This window comes from Ixodes scapularis, unplaced genomic scaffold (assembly GCF_016920785.2).
Source record: "Ixodes scapularis isolate PalLabHiFi unplaced genomic scaffold, ASM1692078v2 PGA_scaffold39__5_contigs__length_11793443, whole genome shotgun sequence".
NCBI lineage: Eukaryota > Metazoa > Arthropoda > Arachnida > Ixodida > Ixodidae > Ixodes > Ixodes scapularis.
Window position 1 is genome coordinate 5,597,581 of NW_024609867.1, and position 16,251 is coordinate 5,613,831.

The 16,251-nt window shown below is 47.7% G+C and overlaps 1 pseudogene; it reads right to left on the reverse strand.

Annotated features, from left to right (window-relative positions):
- LOC115330029 overlaps positions 1-16,251 on the reverse strand; it is a 65,508-nt pseudogene that overhangs the window by 18,803 nt on the left and 30,454 nt on the right.

Below are 16,251 nucleotides of genomic sequence, written 5' to 3' on the forward strand. Positions count from 1 at the left end.
TCGCGATTTAAGTGTGTTTACGCAAGTAAAGAACATCTTCAGCCTCGCTTTAAAGGTCCATTAGCAGCAGGCTCGATGAATAGGCTCTACGTTCAAACATGAGTAAACAAGTGTGTGCAAAAGCTTATGACACACCCGGAAGCATCAAACATTAAGACACGCCTTACGAGCCGTCGGGTTTTTTGTTGTGCGCGTACTCATAGCTTTACCAAGGATGCGGTAGCGATAGCCTCTTCCCAATATAATCTTACATATCACATGCTGTGGAGTAGTAGTATCCACGTGGCTACAGGAAGCAGCTTGAACGTAGCGATGTATGGGTTCAACACATGTCTGGTTTTCTTTCATAGTTTATATTTCTCATATTTGTTTAGCTTTTTTATAAAGCAGGAAATAAAATACTTATTGCACTCAAAGAAATTCAAAACATTAAGAATTGACATATTTTAATAGTCTAATTAGTTATATCCAGATTTGTGACTTCCTAGAAATAATGATAACGCCTCTTGCAGTGCCGTATATGTTTGAGGAAGCAATATTATCATTGGCGGATTATTGACCTGTATCCCCTGTCACGGATTCAATCGGCCGTCAATAAGGAAAATCACCTTGATACTTTCATGTGTCTTCGGTAATATACATTGCTTGTTGGTAAATCCATGTCTTCCGCAAAGATATCTGGATGAGACTTTTGTGGTATTTGTATTTAGTATTTTTTTCTTTGTGGTATTTGTATTTTAGTAGTTTAGTGCACCACAGTGGAGACTGGAAGTTTTTTGTGGGCGCAAAAAAAATAAATATTATTATACTATTACATTGTTGTTTCATTGGGTTCATCGCAGGAAATCAGTTCATTCAGCGGTTTTGTGCTTTCGTTGGTTGGTAACTGAAGCGATATTGAACTACCAACAAAATTATGATAAACCTTCCCTCTACTCATACTAAAAAGGTACTAATTTGCGACCGATTAAGAGACAGCTGCTCACCGTGCGGCCAGTGACCTTGGAGGGATGCTGGTTGGAGCAACATTTTTGCATGTTCGTGCTTTAAGTAATAAAGGAAATATATATATTGTCTAAGGCGTCATATTGTTGAGTGATCAGCGCACTGCACGGCATTTATTATTAAACACAAAATTCCATAGTGGAAGGTTTCAAAGACGGAGGGACGTCAGCTGTGCTTGAAAGTGTTTGAGACAAGGATAAATCAATGAGCGCGCCCCTAAGCTTAACCGGAGGTATAGAAGAGAAGAGGTACCACCACGGCCACCGTAATGACGTATGTTCTTGGTGGAGAATGCGACATTCACGGTGTGCATCATATCGCATATAACACCCCGATAAAGACACCGAAAAATATGAAACGTTAATTCTTGAAATGAAGAATTATATATATATATAGCCTAGTCCTAGTTCATGTGAGATCGTTGTTGAAGTTGCCGTTGAAGGGCCATTGTATTTGTGACTTTTATAGTCCCTAGTTCGAGATAATAATTGACTTCCACCAGAAATGATATGCAACTCGCAACCTTAGACGACTGGTGGCCACCAATTATTCCACGTTGTCGGGATTTCAATCCCGGTACGTCTCCAAGAATAGCTTAGCGCTGTACTAACTAAGCTACAACCAAGAGCTATCCTTAAGTGGAGCAAACGGTTGAAAACAGTTTCAGCCAGTCTTGATTGTAACCACGGAAAGGATGATATGATACGATAATGATTCCATAGATAGATTTTAGGAAAACTCCCGAAGGTGGAGAAGGTATTTAAACATTAACGTCTGATGTAATTTCTATGGTGTACGCTCATTGCTGTTGGAATAGCCAAGGTCCATTTCCTCTACTGATTGCTAGCTCCTGGTTAGTTCAGTTTGTAGAGCGCTCCAAGAGTCTTGAAGACGTCCCGGGATTGAATCCCGGATAAAGTGGATTGTTTCAAAAGCCAGTACTTAACTACAGGTCGAAAGTTGCACTCCATTTCAAATGGAAGTCAATTTACTCTTTGGTATATTTTCTACACCACGAGGCATTCACCTAAAGTTATTGTGTGAGTCCAAATGTATTCAAATCGTGATTGTTTTTCTTTGTGTAAAGGTGTGTGGTCATGAATCTTGATTCTTGCCAGTTGGCGAGCTTCTTCCGCGCGTTGCGAGATCAGTTGAGCATCGTCGTTGCCATCGTCGGCCGGCACGTGAGGCAGCATAGCATCGAGCATTGTGGTAACCGTCCGCCCGTGTACGGTGTCATTCACGTGGTTTCTTGCACCGCTGTGTTGTACGCAAACGTGATGTACGACAAAACCTCGTCCCATGCTTTGTGCTCTACGTCGACGTGCATGGAGAGCATGTAGGCGATTGTCTTGTTGAGCCGCTCCGTTAGCCCGTTAGTCTGCGGATGATAAGCAGTTGTTCGGCGATGGCTGGTATGACTGAGCCGAAGAAATTCTTAAGTCAGCTGTGCCATGAAGGATGACCCGCGATCTGTGATCAGCATTTCAGGTGCGCCGTGTCGAAGGAGAATAGACCAGACAAAAAACTTGGCCACTTCTACCGCTGTTCCCGATGGCCGGGCTTTCATCTCGGCGTATCCTGTAAGGTAATCGGTCGCGACGATCATCCACCGATTTCCTTGCGTCGATGTTGGGAACGGCCCAAGTAAATCTATTCCAACCTGCTGGAAGGGCGTAGTCGGTGCAGGTATCGGCTGCAGGAGTCCTGCTGGCTTCATTGGAGGTTTCTTACGTCGTTGGCACTCATGGCACGACCGTGTGTACAGGTGGACTCTTTTCGGGAGTCCCGGCCAGTAATACTTCTCACGAATCCGGGCGAGCGTCCTGCTGTAGCCAAGGTGTCCAGCCGTCGGGTCGTGATGGTATGCTTGAAAGATTTCTTCATGCAGGCTGGCCGGAACAACCAGCAGACAGGCAGGGCTGCTCGTTCCGAAGTTCTTCTTGAAGAGCACGCCTTGCCGCAGAACGAAGCTTGGCAAGGCTCGGGCCAGGACTCGCGGAACTGAGCTTCCTTGACCTTCGAGGTGGTCGATCTTGGCGCGAAGTACGGGGTCGTCTCGTTGAAGTGCTCCAATGTCGGTATCTGTAATTGCTCTGAGAAAACGGGCGTCATCATCGTCGTCGGTGCTCTCGAGAGGAGATTCAACTGGGGCCCTAGACAAACAATCGGCGTCATTATGCCTGCGGCCAGACTTGTGCACAATGGTCACGTCGAATTCTTGCAGTCGAAGGCTCGAGCGAGCAAGGCGTCCTGACGGGTCCTTGAGGTTGGCGAGCTAGCAGAGAGCGTGCTGGTCCGTGATAACGCGGAACGGGATCCCGTACAGGTATGGGCGGAACTTGGTTAACGCCCAGATTACTACGAGACATTCCTTGTCGGTTGTCGAGTAATTTTTCTCTGCCTTGGACACTGCCCGGCTTGCGTAACCGATCACCCTCTCTGCTCCGTCTTGTCTTTGGACGAGCACCGCACTTAGCCCGGCGTTGCTGGCGTCTGTGTGAACTTCCGTTTCCGCTGATGAATTGAAGTGTCCGAGGATAGGGGGCGACTGGAGTCTTTCCTTCAGTTCGTTGAACGCTTGTTCTTGCTTCTCCCCCACTGGAAGTTCACGTCGTCCTTTGTCAGATGCGTGAGCGGTGCAGAAATCGTGGCAAAATCGCGAACGAAACGGCAGTAGTATGCGCACAGCCCAAGAAATCTTCGTACGGCTTTCTTGTTTGATGGCTTCGGAAATTCGGCGACAGCGGATGTCTTTGCAGAGTCAGGACTTACACCTTGAGCACTCACGACATGGCACAAAAATTTGAGCTCACCGTAAGCGAACCGACATTTTGACGGCTTCAGTGTCAGTCCGGCATTCTGGATAGCCTGTAGCACAGCTCGCAAGCGTCTGAGGTGCTCGTCAAAGTCGCTGGCGAATACCACGACGTCGTCGAGATAGACGAGACGACTTTGCCATTTCAAGCCGGAAAGGACGGTGTTCATTGCGCGCTGGAACGTCGCAGGCGCTGTGCATAGTCCGAACGGCATCACTTTGAATTCGTACAGCCCGTCCGGCGTGACGAAGGCAGTCTTTTCACGATCTTGTTCGTCGACCTCGATCTGCCAGTACCCACTCTTCAGGTCTATTGACGAAAAGTATCGACCGTGGCACAGCCGGTCCAGGGTGTTGTTGATGCGTGGCAGCGGGTAGACGTCCCTTTTTTGTTACAGCGTTCAGTCGGCGATAGTTCACGCAGAACCGAAGAGTCCCGTCTTTCTTTTTCACAAGGACTACCGGTGAGGCCCACGGGCTGCTTGAGGGCTGGACAATGTCGTCATCGAGCATTTCTTCGACCTGCTTCTGAATGATTTCTCTCTCTTTCACAGAAACACGGTACGGCGACCGATGAACGAGAAGCGCGTTGTCTTCAGTGAGAATTCGATGTTTCGCAACGGTTGTTTGGCGCACCTTTGACGATGTGGAGAAGCACTCATTGAACTCGGCGAGAACGTCACCGCGTTGTCGTCGTTGTGGGGTAGGCAGGGTTGGGTCGATGTCAAACTGCGAATACGGCGTTGTCTTGGATGGCCATGAAGAGAGGTCTTTTGATATTCAGGCGATTGCGGCTGAGTCAGGGAGTTCCTCGGCGTGACCCACGGCAGTTCCTTTCGTAAGGTGCTGGGCCTCCTGTCGGAAGTTCGTTACGAGTGCGACAGTGTGCCCGTCTTGGAGCTCCGCGACGCCTCTTGCGATGCCGATCCCTCTTCCTAGAAGCAACTAGAGGCATCCTTCGAGCAAAACGTCGCCGCAGAAAGTCTCATCAACCCCGACGGGTACGAAAACACTTAACCGCGGTGGTAGGTTCACGGGGTTTGCGAGGACTCGCACCGCGGATGACGTTGCTTTAGGTTCCCCCGATGATGGACCAGGTTTTCGTAGCGTCAGCAGGTTGTCTCCGAGGTCGATGACGCCGCGATGCTCGCACTGAAAGTCCCTTCTGAGGATAACGTCCCTCGAACAGTCTTGCAGAACGACGAACTTGACAGGGCACGTCTCACCGTGGATCTCGACGCGAGCTGTGCATCTCCCAACCGACGTGATGAGGTGCCCTCCGGCTGTTCGTATTTGAAGGCCATCCCACGGCGTCGCGACTTTTCGAAGGCGGCGGGAGAGCCTCCCACTCAAGACTGAGTAGCCTGCTTTGGTTTCCACGAGTGCTGATGCGTCGTGGCGGTCGATGACGACGTTTAGGTTATTAGACACCGCTGCAGGGGCGTCGTTTCGGTCTCTGGTAGCGTTCGAGTGGGGGCAATCCGACGTTCGTGGAGGATCTTGGCGTCGGTCGTCTTCGGCAACTCCACCTCTAGGGGATGCCGCGCCTAGTTTCCCCGGCGTGGAGCGAGGGGCGACAGGCTTTGACGTCGGGGTCGGTGCATGGGCGAAGCTGGACGTCGTGGCGACGGCGACCGGAACTCTCGGCGGGACGCAGGCTCGGGTGACTGAGGTCGTCGCAGGTACTCGTCGATCTCCCGAGGGCGTTCACCATACCGGGGGCGCGGGTCGTTTGGGTGGAATCCGCGCAGCCCGAGTCGTCGGTATGGGCATCGGTCGTACACATGGTCGGCTTCCCCGCAGTATTAGCAGAGCGGCCGTCGGTCGGCCGTTCACCACACGTCAGTCTTCCTCGGCGAGGGTTGCTGCGGGCGGACTTCCTGGACTTGTCCTTCCTGGCGTCGAGGATACTGCGGCATCGGAGGGTCTTGTCGGGTGGCGCCGCGGCCTGGCGGTTAGCTTACGGCGGTCGTCGGGCAATGGCGGCGTAGCTCAAAGTCGGCTCCTCTGGCGTCGTAGTGTTGATCGGAACCTCAGGTTGGAATGCTCGGTGAACTTCCTCCCGGACGACCTCGGCGAGCGACAGTGAGGACGGGCGATCCGCAGCGGGGAGTATTTTGCGGAGTTCTTCCCGGACGACTTCACGGACGATCTCTCGAAGGCTGTCGGCACTGCTGGTATTCAGGTCCAGAAGCGAAGCAGCGACAGTTGGGGCAGCAGGTGCGCCGGCGATTTGGTTGTAGTGACTTGCTCGGGCTGTCAGTACGCGCTCGATGTTGGTGGCTTCCCTCACAAAAGCATCGACGGTCGTCGGGGGGTTGCGGACCAAGCTTCCGAAAATTTCTGCCTTGAGGCCACGCATGAGGACTCGAAGTTTCTTTTCCTCGGCGGCCTCCGGATCGGCTCGGGCACTTAGCCGCAGGACATCCTCAACAAAGCTGGTCAGGCTTTCGTTGGGGCCCTGCACCCTTGTTCGAAAAAGGTCCTCTGCTCGCTGGCGGCGGTGATGGTTAAGGAACGTCCGCTTCAGTTCGGCGACGCAGGACTCCCATGTAGTGAAGGAGTCTTCGTGGTTTCCAAAGAAGTTCCTCGAGGTGCGCTCCAGCGAGAAGTACAGGTTCTGGAGGCGCTGCTCATCCGTCCATCCGTTGTGGCGAGCAACACGTTCGTAATGCTGCAGCCAGTCTTCGACATCCTCGCAGGCTTTGCCGTGAAAGAGCGTCGGAGTGCGGGGAGTGATGGGCAGGATTACGACGGGTGCGGTGGTCATGGTCGGTATTTTCTTCCTCAGGCTCTCGGGCAAGAGACCCAATTCGGGGGACTGACCTCTGGTCCGACGGCTTCTTCGGGCTTTGGCGTCTTCGGCGAAGGGTAGCCTTCCGGGGCTGAGGACCTCACTCGAGTGGGGTGTCTTCGTAGGTGTACGGTTTACGGGCATCGGATGGTACCCCGCACCTCCACCAAAATGTCACGGGTGGTGAGCAAAAAACAATAAATAAACAGGAAGAAATAAGCGTTTAATGTGGCGAACTTTTGCCAAAAAATAAAAGGGTACAAAAGATAATAACAGAGCGTCGAAGTCGGCGTAACTGCAGAGTCGAATGCTGGGGCGAAACTGACTCCGCTCGCCTTGCGGAATCCCTTATGTACACTCGTGGATTTCTGGATCGTTCGGCGTAGAAGGTTCGGCGCGTAGAACATTTTAACCTCGAATCAGCAAGACGGTTCTCGAATTCACCAGAACATCACATTACAGTGTCAACAAAAATGTATAGCCGCGGCCAGGAATCAAACCCTGGCCTTCTGCGTGGAAGGCAAGCGCGAAAACCGTTAGGCAACGCGCGCGGTGCCTACTTGGCCAGCTGCGCGCTCGGCAATATAAATGTTTTACCTATATTTTTTTTTGTTTACTTCTTTAAATACAAATTTCATAAAAAAGTGATTTTAGTAATGCGATTTTTAAGGCACGCTGCGCGTGGGGAAGACGTATTTTTCTTGTGTGCGTATGCGTGTATGTGTGTGTGTGTGAGCGCGTGTATGCGTGTGTCTGTGTGTGTGTCTGTGTGTTTGTGTGGACCTTTTAAAAACTTTTTTTTTACCTCACCAAACAACATCCTCACTATCTAGTGCGAAAACAGGTAATGATGTTTAGATGTTTAGACTGAATTTTGATATTTTACGCATTTAAGTTGTAGATATAGCTAGTATATATTTTTCTTCAAAGGTGTTCTTTTTAAACGGGTAACCAAATGTATATTGCTGTGTTTATTTCAAATTTGATCAGTATAAAATTGAGGCAACTAAACTCCACTCAGATAGGACAGCTTTGAATATGGTATTGTTGGGCACCGTCCTTCTGTGCAGAATATTGTAAGTCGTACAATAAGGAGTGGAGACTCTTGGCACGCAGCCGGGCAGGTAAAAAGAAATTGCGAAATGGAATAGACCCGGTTCGGGAAAGATGTCTTGTGTTTCATAACACAAGTTAACATTTTGTACTGCGACTACACCTTTAATAAAGAACGCCGAAGTGCCCGTCGCGCGAAAAAACACAGATGAGGCGACGTGCAAAAAATAATAGAATCTTAAGAAAAAGGAAAAAGAAACGAACATGAAAAGTAAAGTTGCTTCAAAACATTAAAAAAAAAGAAACAAAAAAACCTACCACATCCTCGCCCTGCAAAAAGGTGAATTGTCGGGTATAATACTCTTCTAGGGTAATTCCTCAGCTTCTTGCACAACATTTGCTTTATATATACCGAGCCGTCCTCGGTAGACTGCATTTTTTATAGGCTCGTGGCAGCAATCTAAATAAACAACTCGACTTAGATATTGATGGGGATTAAGGAGGGGTGCCCGACCCTTGCGCTGATGAAACGACGACTACTTTGTCTGCCACGCGACGGGCAGCCGAGGAACTGAGCGCCGGCAGTTCCTGGGACAGCCCGGAGAATCTAGACCTTGCCGAAGAGGGCTCGTCGCCTGCCTACACTAGGACTAAACATAAAGAAAGACATAAGGAACGAAGGAAAGGAGCACGAAATAAAAGGAAGATGGAGAAGAGCAGGTGGGAAGCTCCATTTGAATTCCAACAAGCTTCTTCAGGGGTCTTATTGCTTGATATAGCAGATTAAGAAAAAAAAACGAAGGTTTTTTTTTTTCTTCTGAATCTTTTAAATCAAGCTATAAGACCCCTGAATGCGTAAACAGGGTATGGGTAAGCAGGGTGTATAGATAAGCAGGGTGATGATGAAAAAAATAGAAATTGCTTCGTATTGTATCACCTTGACTTTTCGATTCAATTTGGTTTGACTTTCAACCGTTTTAAGGACTTACTTACTTCACTTAAGCTACTCTTTTTTCAGCACATACGTAAAATGTATCACCCAATACCAGACGGGGGACAAATACAATGTTTAGAAAAAGCTAAGTAGATACAATTAGATTTATCTAAGTTATACTATTTTTATTTATATCGTACTAATTTTAACTAAACCATCTTCATTTTTTAGTTTCTATTCGTTTCATTTCAGTTAGGTTTATTTAAACTAAATCACAATAGCTAGAAAATAGTCACTCTTCATTAGTACAGAGATTTTTTAAAAATAGCAAAACGATTTGACTATTAGTCCGATTACTAAACACAATGCAAAATAAATAATAACCGTAAAATGCAAGTACCGTTTAATTAACTTTTTATTGATGTAAACCCTGACATTCTAGAACAAAAGGAGCTTGGTAATTTAGTTATCTAAAACTTTTTTTTTTATTTCACATCCTTCCGTCTTCCGATTTTGTTGCGATAATAATAATAATAATAATAATAATACATTTATTGTATGGAGCACAACACTGTTTGCGTGACGGGCGCATCAAAGCCAAAACAAGGCTTGTGTGATGCTACCCTAAAATTAACACTTTAAACATTGCTACCCGGTATACAAAAGGAAATAAGACAGATTGACATACACACGTCCTTAGAATGTCCCAAAGTCAAAGTCAGCAGTTGGGTGCATGCAACACACAAAATCACGCCTCCAAATACTGATTCAAGTACATAGATAAGGTTTAAGAGAACTTAATATAAAAAATAACGATAATCACGAAGACCAAAGTGTCGCGCCTGATGTGTAAAAGAAAAAGAAAAAATAGTCAGGCGAAAAACGAAATTGCAGTACACGGCGTCCAACATATATGACATTACGGCGTCCAACAAATATGACATTACTTCTCTAGTTTTCGTGTGTTTTCTTTCTGATTTGCCAGGAGTATTACATAAAGTAACTGTCAAACGTTTCTTGTTTCCTTTTCGCATTTTCTTTAGTCTTTCCGTTTTGTTGCAATATGACATTACTTCTCTAGCTTTCGTGTGTTTTCATTCTGACTTGCCGAGAGTAAGACTTAAAGTAACTGCTAAACCAAGTGAATTACGTAAGGAAAGCCTAATGCCCCAAGTTTCTCAAAAAAACACTGCTTTTTACTTATTTTCAGTATAATATAATTTTTCTTGCTTTATGATGTTTTAGTTATCTCAGACTGGGACAAATGTCTACGCAGATATTCAAATGATAGACGAAGGGTAAATACGACTGTATTCGCAATTTTTTCCGGGGAAACGTTTTATTGTAGTAAGATTTGCATAATTCGAATCACGATTTAGATATTATTATAAAAAACATCACAATTAAATGCACCCAGTGTTTTAATCTCCACGCTGCATTCGATGATGTTTGAACAATACAAGATGAGTTTTAAAAATATTTTCTTACTAAACGAAATACAAACTGTTTACATTTTCCACAACAACAAACCTTTTATGTATATTAGTATTCTTAATGGTTCTTTAAATATGGTGAAATGTGCTTTTTATGTAAATTTAGTGTAAGTACTAAATGACCCTGAGCCGCCTTCGGTTATCAAAGGCTTGGCTTATACGGAATTGTACGGTCGCTGTAAAATATAATACTTGCACGTATTACCAGTCTGCACATATTATTGAAATATCACTTAAATAACCCACACAACTCTCTTGCATTAAAAAAGAACGAAAAACCAAAAGCGTCCAAGATTGCGCAGTATTATTTTCCTAGACGACTTCACCTGAAAAAAACCTGCCCGATTCCGCTACAGATGAAATTGTCGTATTGAATTAAATTCTCTAGAAAGTTCTGCAAATCAAAGTGCAGAAATTTAATACACTATAATAGAACACGCAATATATTTGGAGTGTTCAATGATCAGTGAGTTCAAAGTTTCTACGCTTCAGCAAGTTCTGGGCATCCAAGAATAAATATTTCTCTTTAGGAATATTGCACAATTAATGCCATTTTAGAAAACTAATTCATGCCAGGTGAAGTGTCAAGGTTGGCAAACTTCTTGGGTGTGGACTGTCCTGTCCGGCCGCGTACCGCCGATAACAGCGGGACTGCGCAGGCAGTATTTGCTGATACATAACCGGTGCTTTGAACGCTGTCGCCGTTCTTTGCGTGCTGACCACACAGACACAACCTTGTTACAATAAGCCAGTCTTTCCTTGGGAGCTTGCTTGCTCTATACGTCCGGGTCGACATAACGCTACAGGCGACGAATATGGATTTAGAAAAAATCGTACGTCGACCGTGAAAGCAAGTGTTTCCCACGTTCAGCCTCCGTTCATATTCAGCCACGGAAGCCGATGCGACATTGACTTTCATCGTGAACAAGGCCACAGTGTCGCACCTCGCCGGAGGTATGGGCCATCAGGGCATCTGGGCTCGTCAACCGAGTTGCGGAAAGCAACAAATTTTACACACTTCTAAGCATCACTGGGCCAAAGACCTACGCTCTCCTGAAATATACGATTGCCCCGGAGCTGACTTCAACAAAGAGGTTCGAGTCACCGATGAAGGTCCTGAGCGACCACTTGTCCGATAAGCATTCTGCCATGGGTCAGTTTGCCAATTGGCATCAAGGAGGGCACCGTGAAGGCGAGTTCATTTCGGAGTACGTCGACGTCATGCAAACTCTGTACCAGATGCGTGACTTCGGAAATGCTCTCGCCGAGTCGCTTCGGGATTGCTTTTTTTCCCTGGCTGCTAATGGAGGACACCGAGCTCGTCTTCTTAACAAAAGACACCAAATTAACGCCCCAGAAAGCGGTTCACCGAGCCCAAGCCATGGAAGCTGAAATGAAGAGCGCTGCTGAACTTCGCGCGGCCGAATCAAGCGTCACCGATGCAGAAACTTTAAGCGGTGGTTGAGAAGCAGCGGGGAGCCTGTTTTTGCTGGGGTTCGCTGAAGCACCCCGGTCGAGAGCGCCCCCACCGTCTAGACAACTGCTTGAAGTGCAACAAAAAGTGCCCAGAGAGTCTGCCAGACCGGAACTGGCTCTGGGCACAAAAAGCGACAGCAAAGACGGAGAGTGAAAACTCTACAAGTTGCATCCGAAGCTGAAGCAACCGTCTTTGTAAACGGCGTTTCTTCACCCGTTTATGCGCCGGTAACAATGCATGTGGCCACAAATGTATCTGTGGTGGAGATGAAAGTGAATACGGGAGAAGCGGTGTATACTTCAAAAAGTACTGCCAGCTGTTTCCCTCGGTAGATGTGACGCCAACTGGAGTTAGACGTCGCGCCTCCAGGAGTGCTGGTTCTCCATCGGGGCGTCGAGACAAGCAGCATGCAACACAGCGAGGATTCAGTGCGGCTGCCATTGTGTGCTTAAAGTCGACGACGGAGACGGGCCGCCACGGCTGGGACGAGAATGGCTCCGAGCTATCCGACTCGAGTGGAACATCCGGATCTTCAACCGCGTTTCAAGGTCAGACATTCTTTGCTTATACGCGCGTTAAACAGGAGCCTCACGTTTTAGTGTTGAAGTACCAGCCACTTTTCCCCGATGAGCTGAACACAAACAGATGAAGGGGCAGAACCCTTCTTCAAACCAAACGAACGGCCGAAGCTCTTAAAAAAGGAGTCTTACATTCTCGTTAAAAACGGCTTCAGAAGCAGAGTTGTATGAAATGAAAAAAAAGGGTAAAGCCCATTCACTTCACGTGAAGATGCAGGGCAAGGGAGACTGCTATCTTTACGGCAAATTTACGACAACTATACGACATCTATGCGATTTACATATGTTTGGAATAAAAACACGCACACAACATCGTTGTTAAATCGTCTTTAATTCTTAGTGACTAAAGTGATCAGTGCCTTATGGTCACTAGGGTAAACCGTCATTGGTTGTATATGACTTCGGATACGTTCTTCCTAAACGTGAGGTCGATACACGTTCTGCTGTTGGTCGTCGGCAGACGGATACGTGTTGGTAAACGACTATTTTAGGTTTTAGAACAACTTGAGCTCTTTAACAGTGATGTTGATGAAGAGCCCAAGCCTCTCTATTGGCATCGCGGGAGCCAAAGAAAAAATCTTTAAATCGGCGCGTTCTGCCCTCAGCCTCGTCACAGCGCACTCTTAGCTGAGATGAGTCGGTGATCGTAGTTGATAACAAGGGATTAGGACTTCGCTATCTAGTAATGCCAAGGAAGGCTGACTCACGCTGGGTGCCCCCTTTTTTGATGTATACCTGCCACGACCAATCGGAACGAAGGAGCGCCATTTAAACGGGGATTTCTTGTTAACATCCATGGACGCATTCTTTTCCAGATCCTAGCACACAACAGCTTCGCTGTAAAAACTGGGCATAATCGCACCCGTGAGAAAAACGCAGAATAAGATACGCCGTTGTGCCAGTTTTTAAGAATGCTGGGGGTTTCCGTCTTGGTGGCGTATATAATACCATCTTCAATCCTTGCATTGATAGTGGCCGTTATCCGCTTCCGAAGCTCGATGACGTTTTGCCGCGCTATCAGACGCTCACACTTTTCGAAGATCGACATTTATCAAGTTTATCAGCAGGTTGGTCTGTCGGAGCCTTGGCAGCACTACCGCTTAACACGTACATGGAGTTCTTCCTCGTCAACAGACTCGTTTTGTAAATCTCATCAGCACCGGTTATTTTTCAAATAATGAATGCCATGCTGAAGGGCCTAAGTAGTGTTTGTTGTTACCTGAATGACATCGAAGTCTCTCGAAAAAGCACAGACGAGCCGTTAAAGAACGTAGAATCAGTGTTGAGGCGTCTTCTCGAAAGTGGAGTACGAGTAATGAAAAAAAGTGGAAGCCGTTTACAACTCCCTGTAACACCGAATTAGCGCGCAGCTCTTGAGGAGGAGGAGGGAAGGGTACTGGGGGGGGGGGTGAAGTGACCTGGGGGGGAGGGTGACGTGACCTTCGGGGGTCACGTGACGATGCCGATGATGTCATCAGTGATGTCACTGATGACGTCAATGATGACGATGACGATGCGGCTGTCGATGACGTCATCAGTGACGTCACCGATGACGTCATCCGTAATGATGACGATGACGATGCGGATGCCGGTGACGTCATCAGTGACGATGACGTCATTGGGGAGGTCACGTGACCTCGACGGGGGGTCACGTGACCCTGGGGGTTTCAAGTGACCTCGGAAGTTTCACGTGACTTTGGGGGGGGTCACATGACCTCCGGGGGGGCACGTGACCTCGGGGGTCACGTGACTCTGGGTGTCACGTGACCTTGGGGGTCACGTGACCCAGGGGAGGGGTCACATGACCTCTGGGGGTCACGTGACCTTGGGATGACCTTGGGGGCCACGTGACCTTGGGGTGACCTTGGTTACGCCCACGCCGCTCAAGCCGGGAACGGGCCCCTAAGAGCTGCGCTCTAAAAATAAAGCTAAATATCTCAGCAGGAACTTCGCTACATAGCCCACAAGACCAGCGCAGAAGGCCTTTCGACGTCGTCAGAAAAAGAGGGCGCACTGCTCAGGGCACCGGAGGCCAAGACAAAGCTGCCGCTACAGTCTATTTTGGGCGTCGTCAACTACTACGGATAGTTTATACCAAATTTCGCAAGAGTAGCAGAACAAATTTACAGACTGCTGCGCAAGGGCGCTCCGTGGTGCAGGGACGAGCGTTGCCAAGAAGCGTTCAACAGTCAAGAGTGAATTGGCGTCGCCTCTCACGTTGCCACACTACGTCTCTGAGACACAGCCGAAGTTATCGTGTGATGCCTTTGAGCATGGGGTCGCCTCTTTAGCTTTTCATTGTTTGTGTAAATAGCATCATTAGACCGACCACTTACGCTTTACGTACGCAGTTTGATGCCGAAAACGTGAGGAGGCAACTCGAGAAAAGGCGTCAGTCGTTATTTTTGAACTCAGGAAATTATATTTGTATATTCAGAGTCGGGCATTCACCTCGGTAACAAACCGTCAACCGCTGCGGACCATTTAAGGCCCGAAAACTGGGATTTTGATCACTGGCGCTCAGCATGTGCAACGTTCAGCCATCACGTTGTAGGGTTTTGCGGAGCGCAAGTTTGTCTGCTTCATGCAAAAGGGCATGCGATGATGTCAGAACGGCGAGCTCTTATTGGCTGATTGAAAAACAAATAGTGGGTATACCTCAAGGCAGCTAGCATTGATGTCTACCCACTATCCTTTCGATCGAAGTCAACCAGAGCTCGGCGTCGTTTCGACGTCACCGCGACACCTGCTTAAGAGGTGACGACCTGCTTTCTGCATACTTACGAAATTATCTTCAAGAAATCAAGCGAAAACGACGAACTCCTTTTTGTCTGACATCTCCCGCTACCCAGTTTTGATGACGAGACGGGAGAGAGTGAGGAATCATTCCACTCGTTAAGACTGAAGTGCAGTTGGTGCTGGTATCAGGGTGGGATGTCACACTTAAACAACTGGGGATTCATCGCTAAGCCATTTGAGAGCATTCAGTAGTGCCTGTTGGCCGATGTCTGTCTCTGACGAAAACCTCTCGGCTTTTCGTCGTTTACCCTGAGACTGGGGTTTTTTTAGAACCCCCCAGTCTCAGGGTAATTGACGAAATGGTTGACGTCCACCAGCTAGCCTGTACTTTGACTCTTTTCTCTAGGCTTTCTTTGAAAGTCTCAACGAGCAGAGCTTTAAAGAGGGCAGCATCATGCACGAATTGCGAGTGGTCCCAAGAAACTACAATATCTGTCACTGGAACTCCATGAGGGGCATACTGGCATATTGCTCAGCAAGGAGCTTGCGCGCAGTTACGTGTGGTGGCTATCCATCGAAGCGAACCTCACTCGCCGAGTCAAAGACTGCATAAGTTGTCAGGAGCAGCACTGCACGCCTGGCAAGGGTCATAGACCACAACACCGTGACAACGCATTCATATAAATTTTAATTACCCTTTTTATCAAATCAAGTTTCTGCTTGTGGCGGACACCCTCCCGAACTTGCATGAAGTTTTTTGTGATGCGTTCAACTGCGGCAGAAAGCACTCGTAATTGTTTGATATAATTTATTTCTCGCGTTCAGCAACTTTGAGATTATTGTTTCGGATAATTGCGCACAGTTTTCATCGCGGGATTTCCGAAAATTCGCAGAGAAAATTGGCATTCGTCGCGTCTTGAGAGTTCCCCAGTAATTTCACTACCCATCCCCTAGGGGTGAAGAGGGGTGCATCCCCCTCTCCCTATTATGTCCAAGGGCACCTCTTTAAGACTTCCCCTAATGAACAAAAAAAAACTATTTTGCGCGAAACCGTCATATTCTCGAGCGCGCTGCCAACAAATCAGTTCCTATTAGGAGCTAATGTGACATGGCATCAGGGAGCGATCCGTTTCGTCAGCTCTCCTCCGTGCCGCTTCGCCCCTTGTCTCCCCCTCCCATTGACATGAAGAAGAACAGAGGTGTTGTTTGCCCGTTCCTAAGCCTGTCCCTAAGTTATGTGACGTGTTTAGTGTTCAAATGAAGAGGGAGGAAGTGTCACGTCCGGTCGCTCACCGGCGATAACTGCAGCAGTGCGCATTCTCTACCTACTGATAAATAGCAACGCGCTAGATTCTATCGC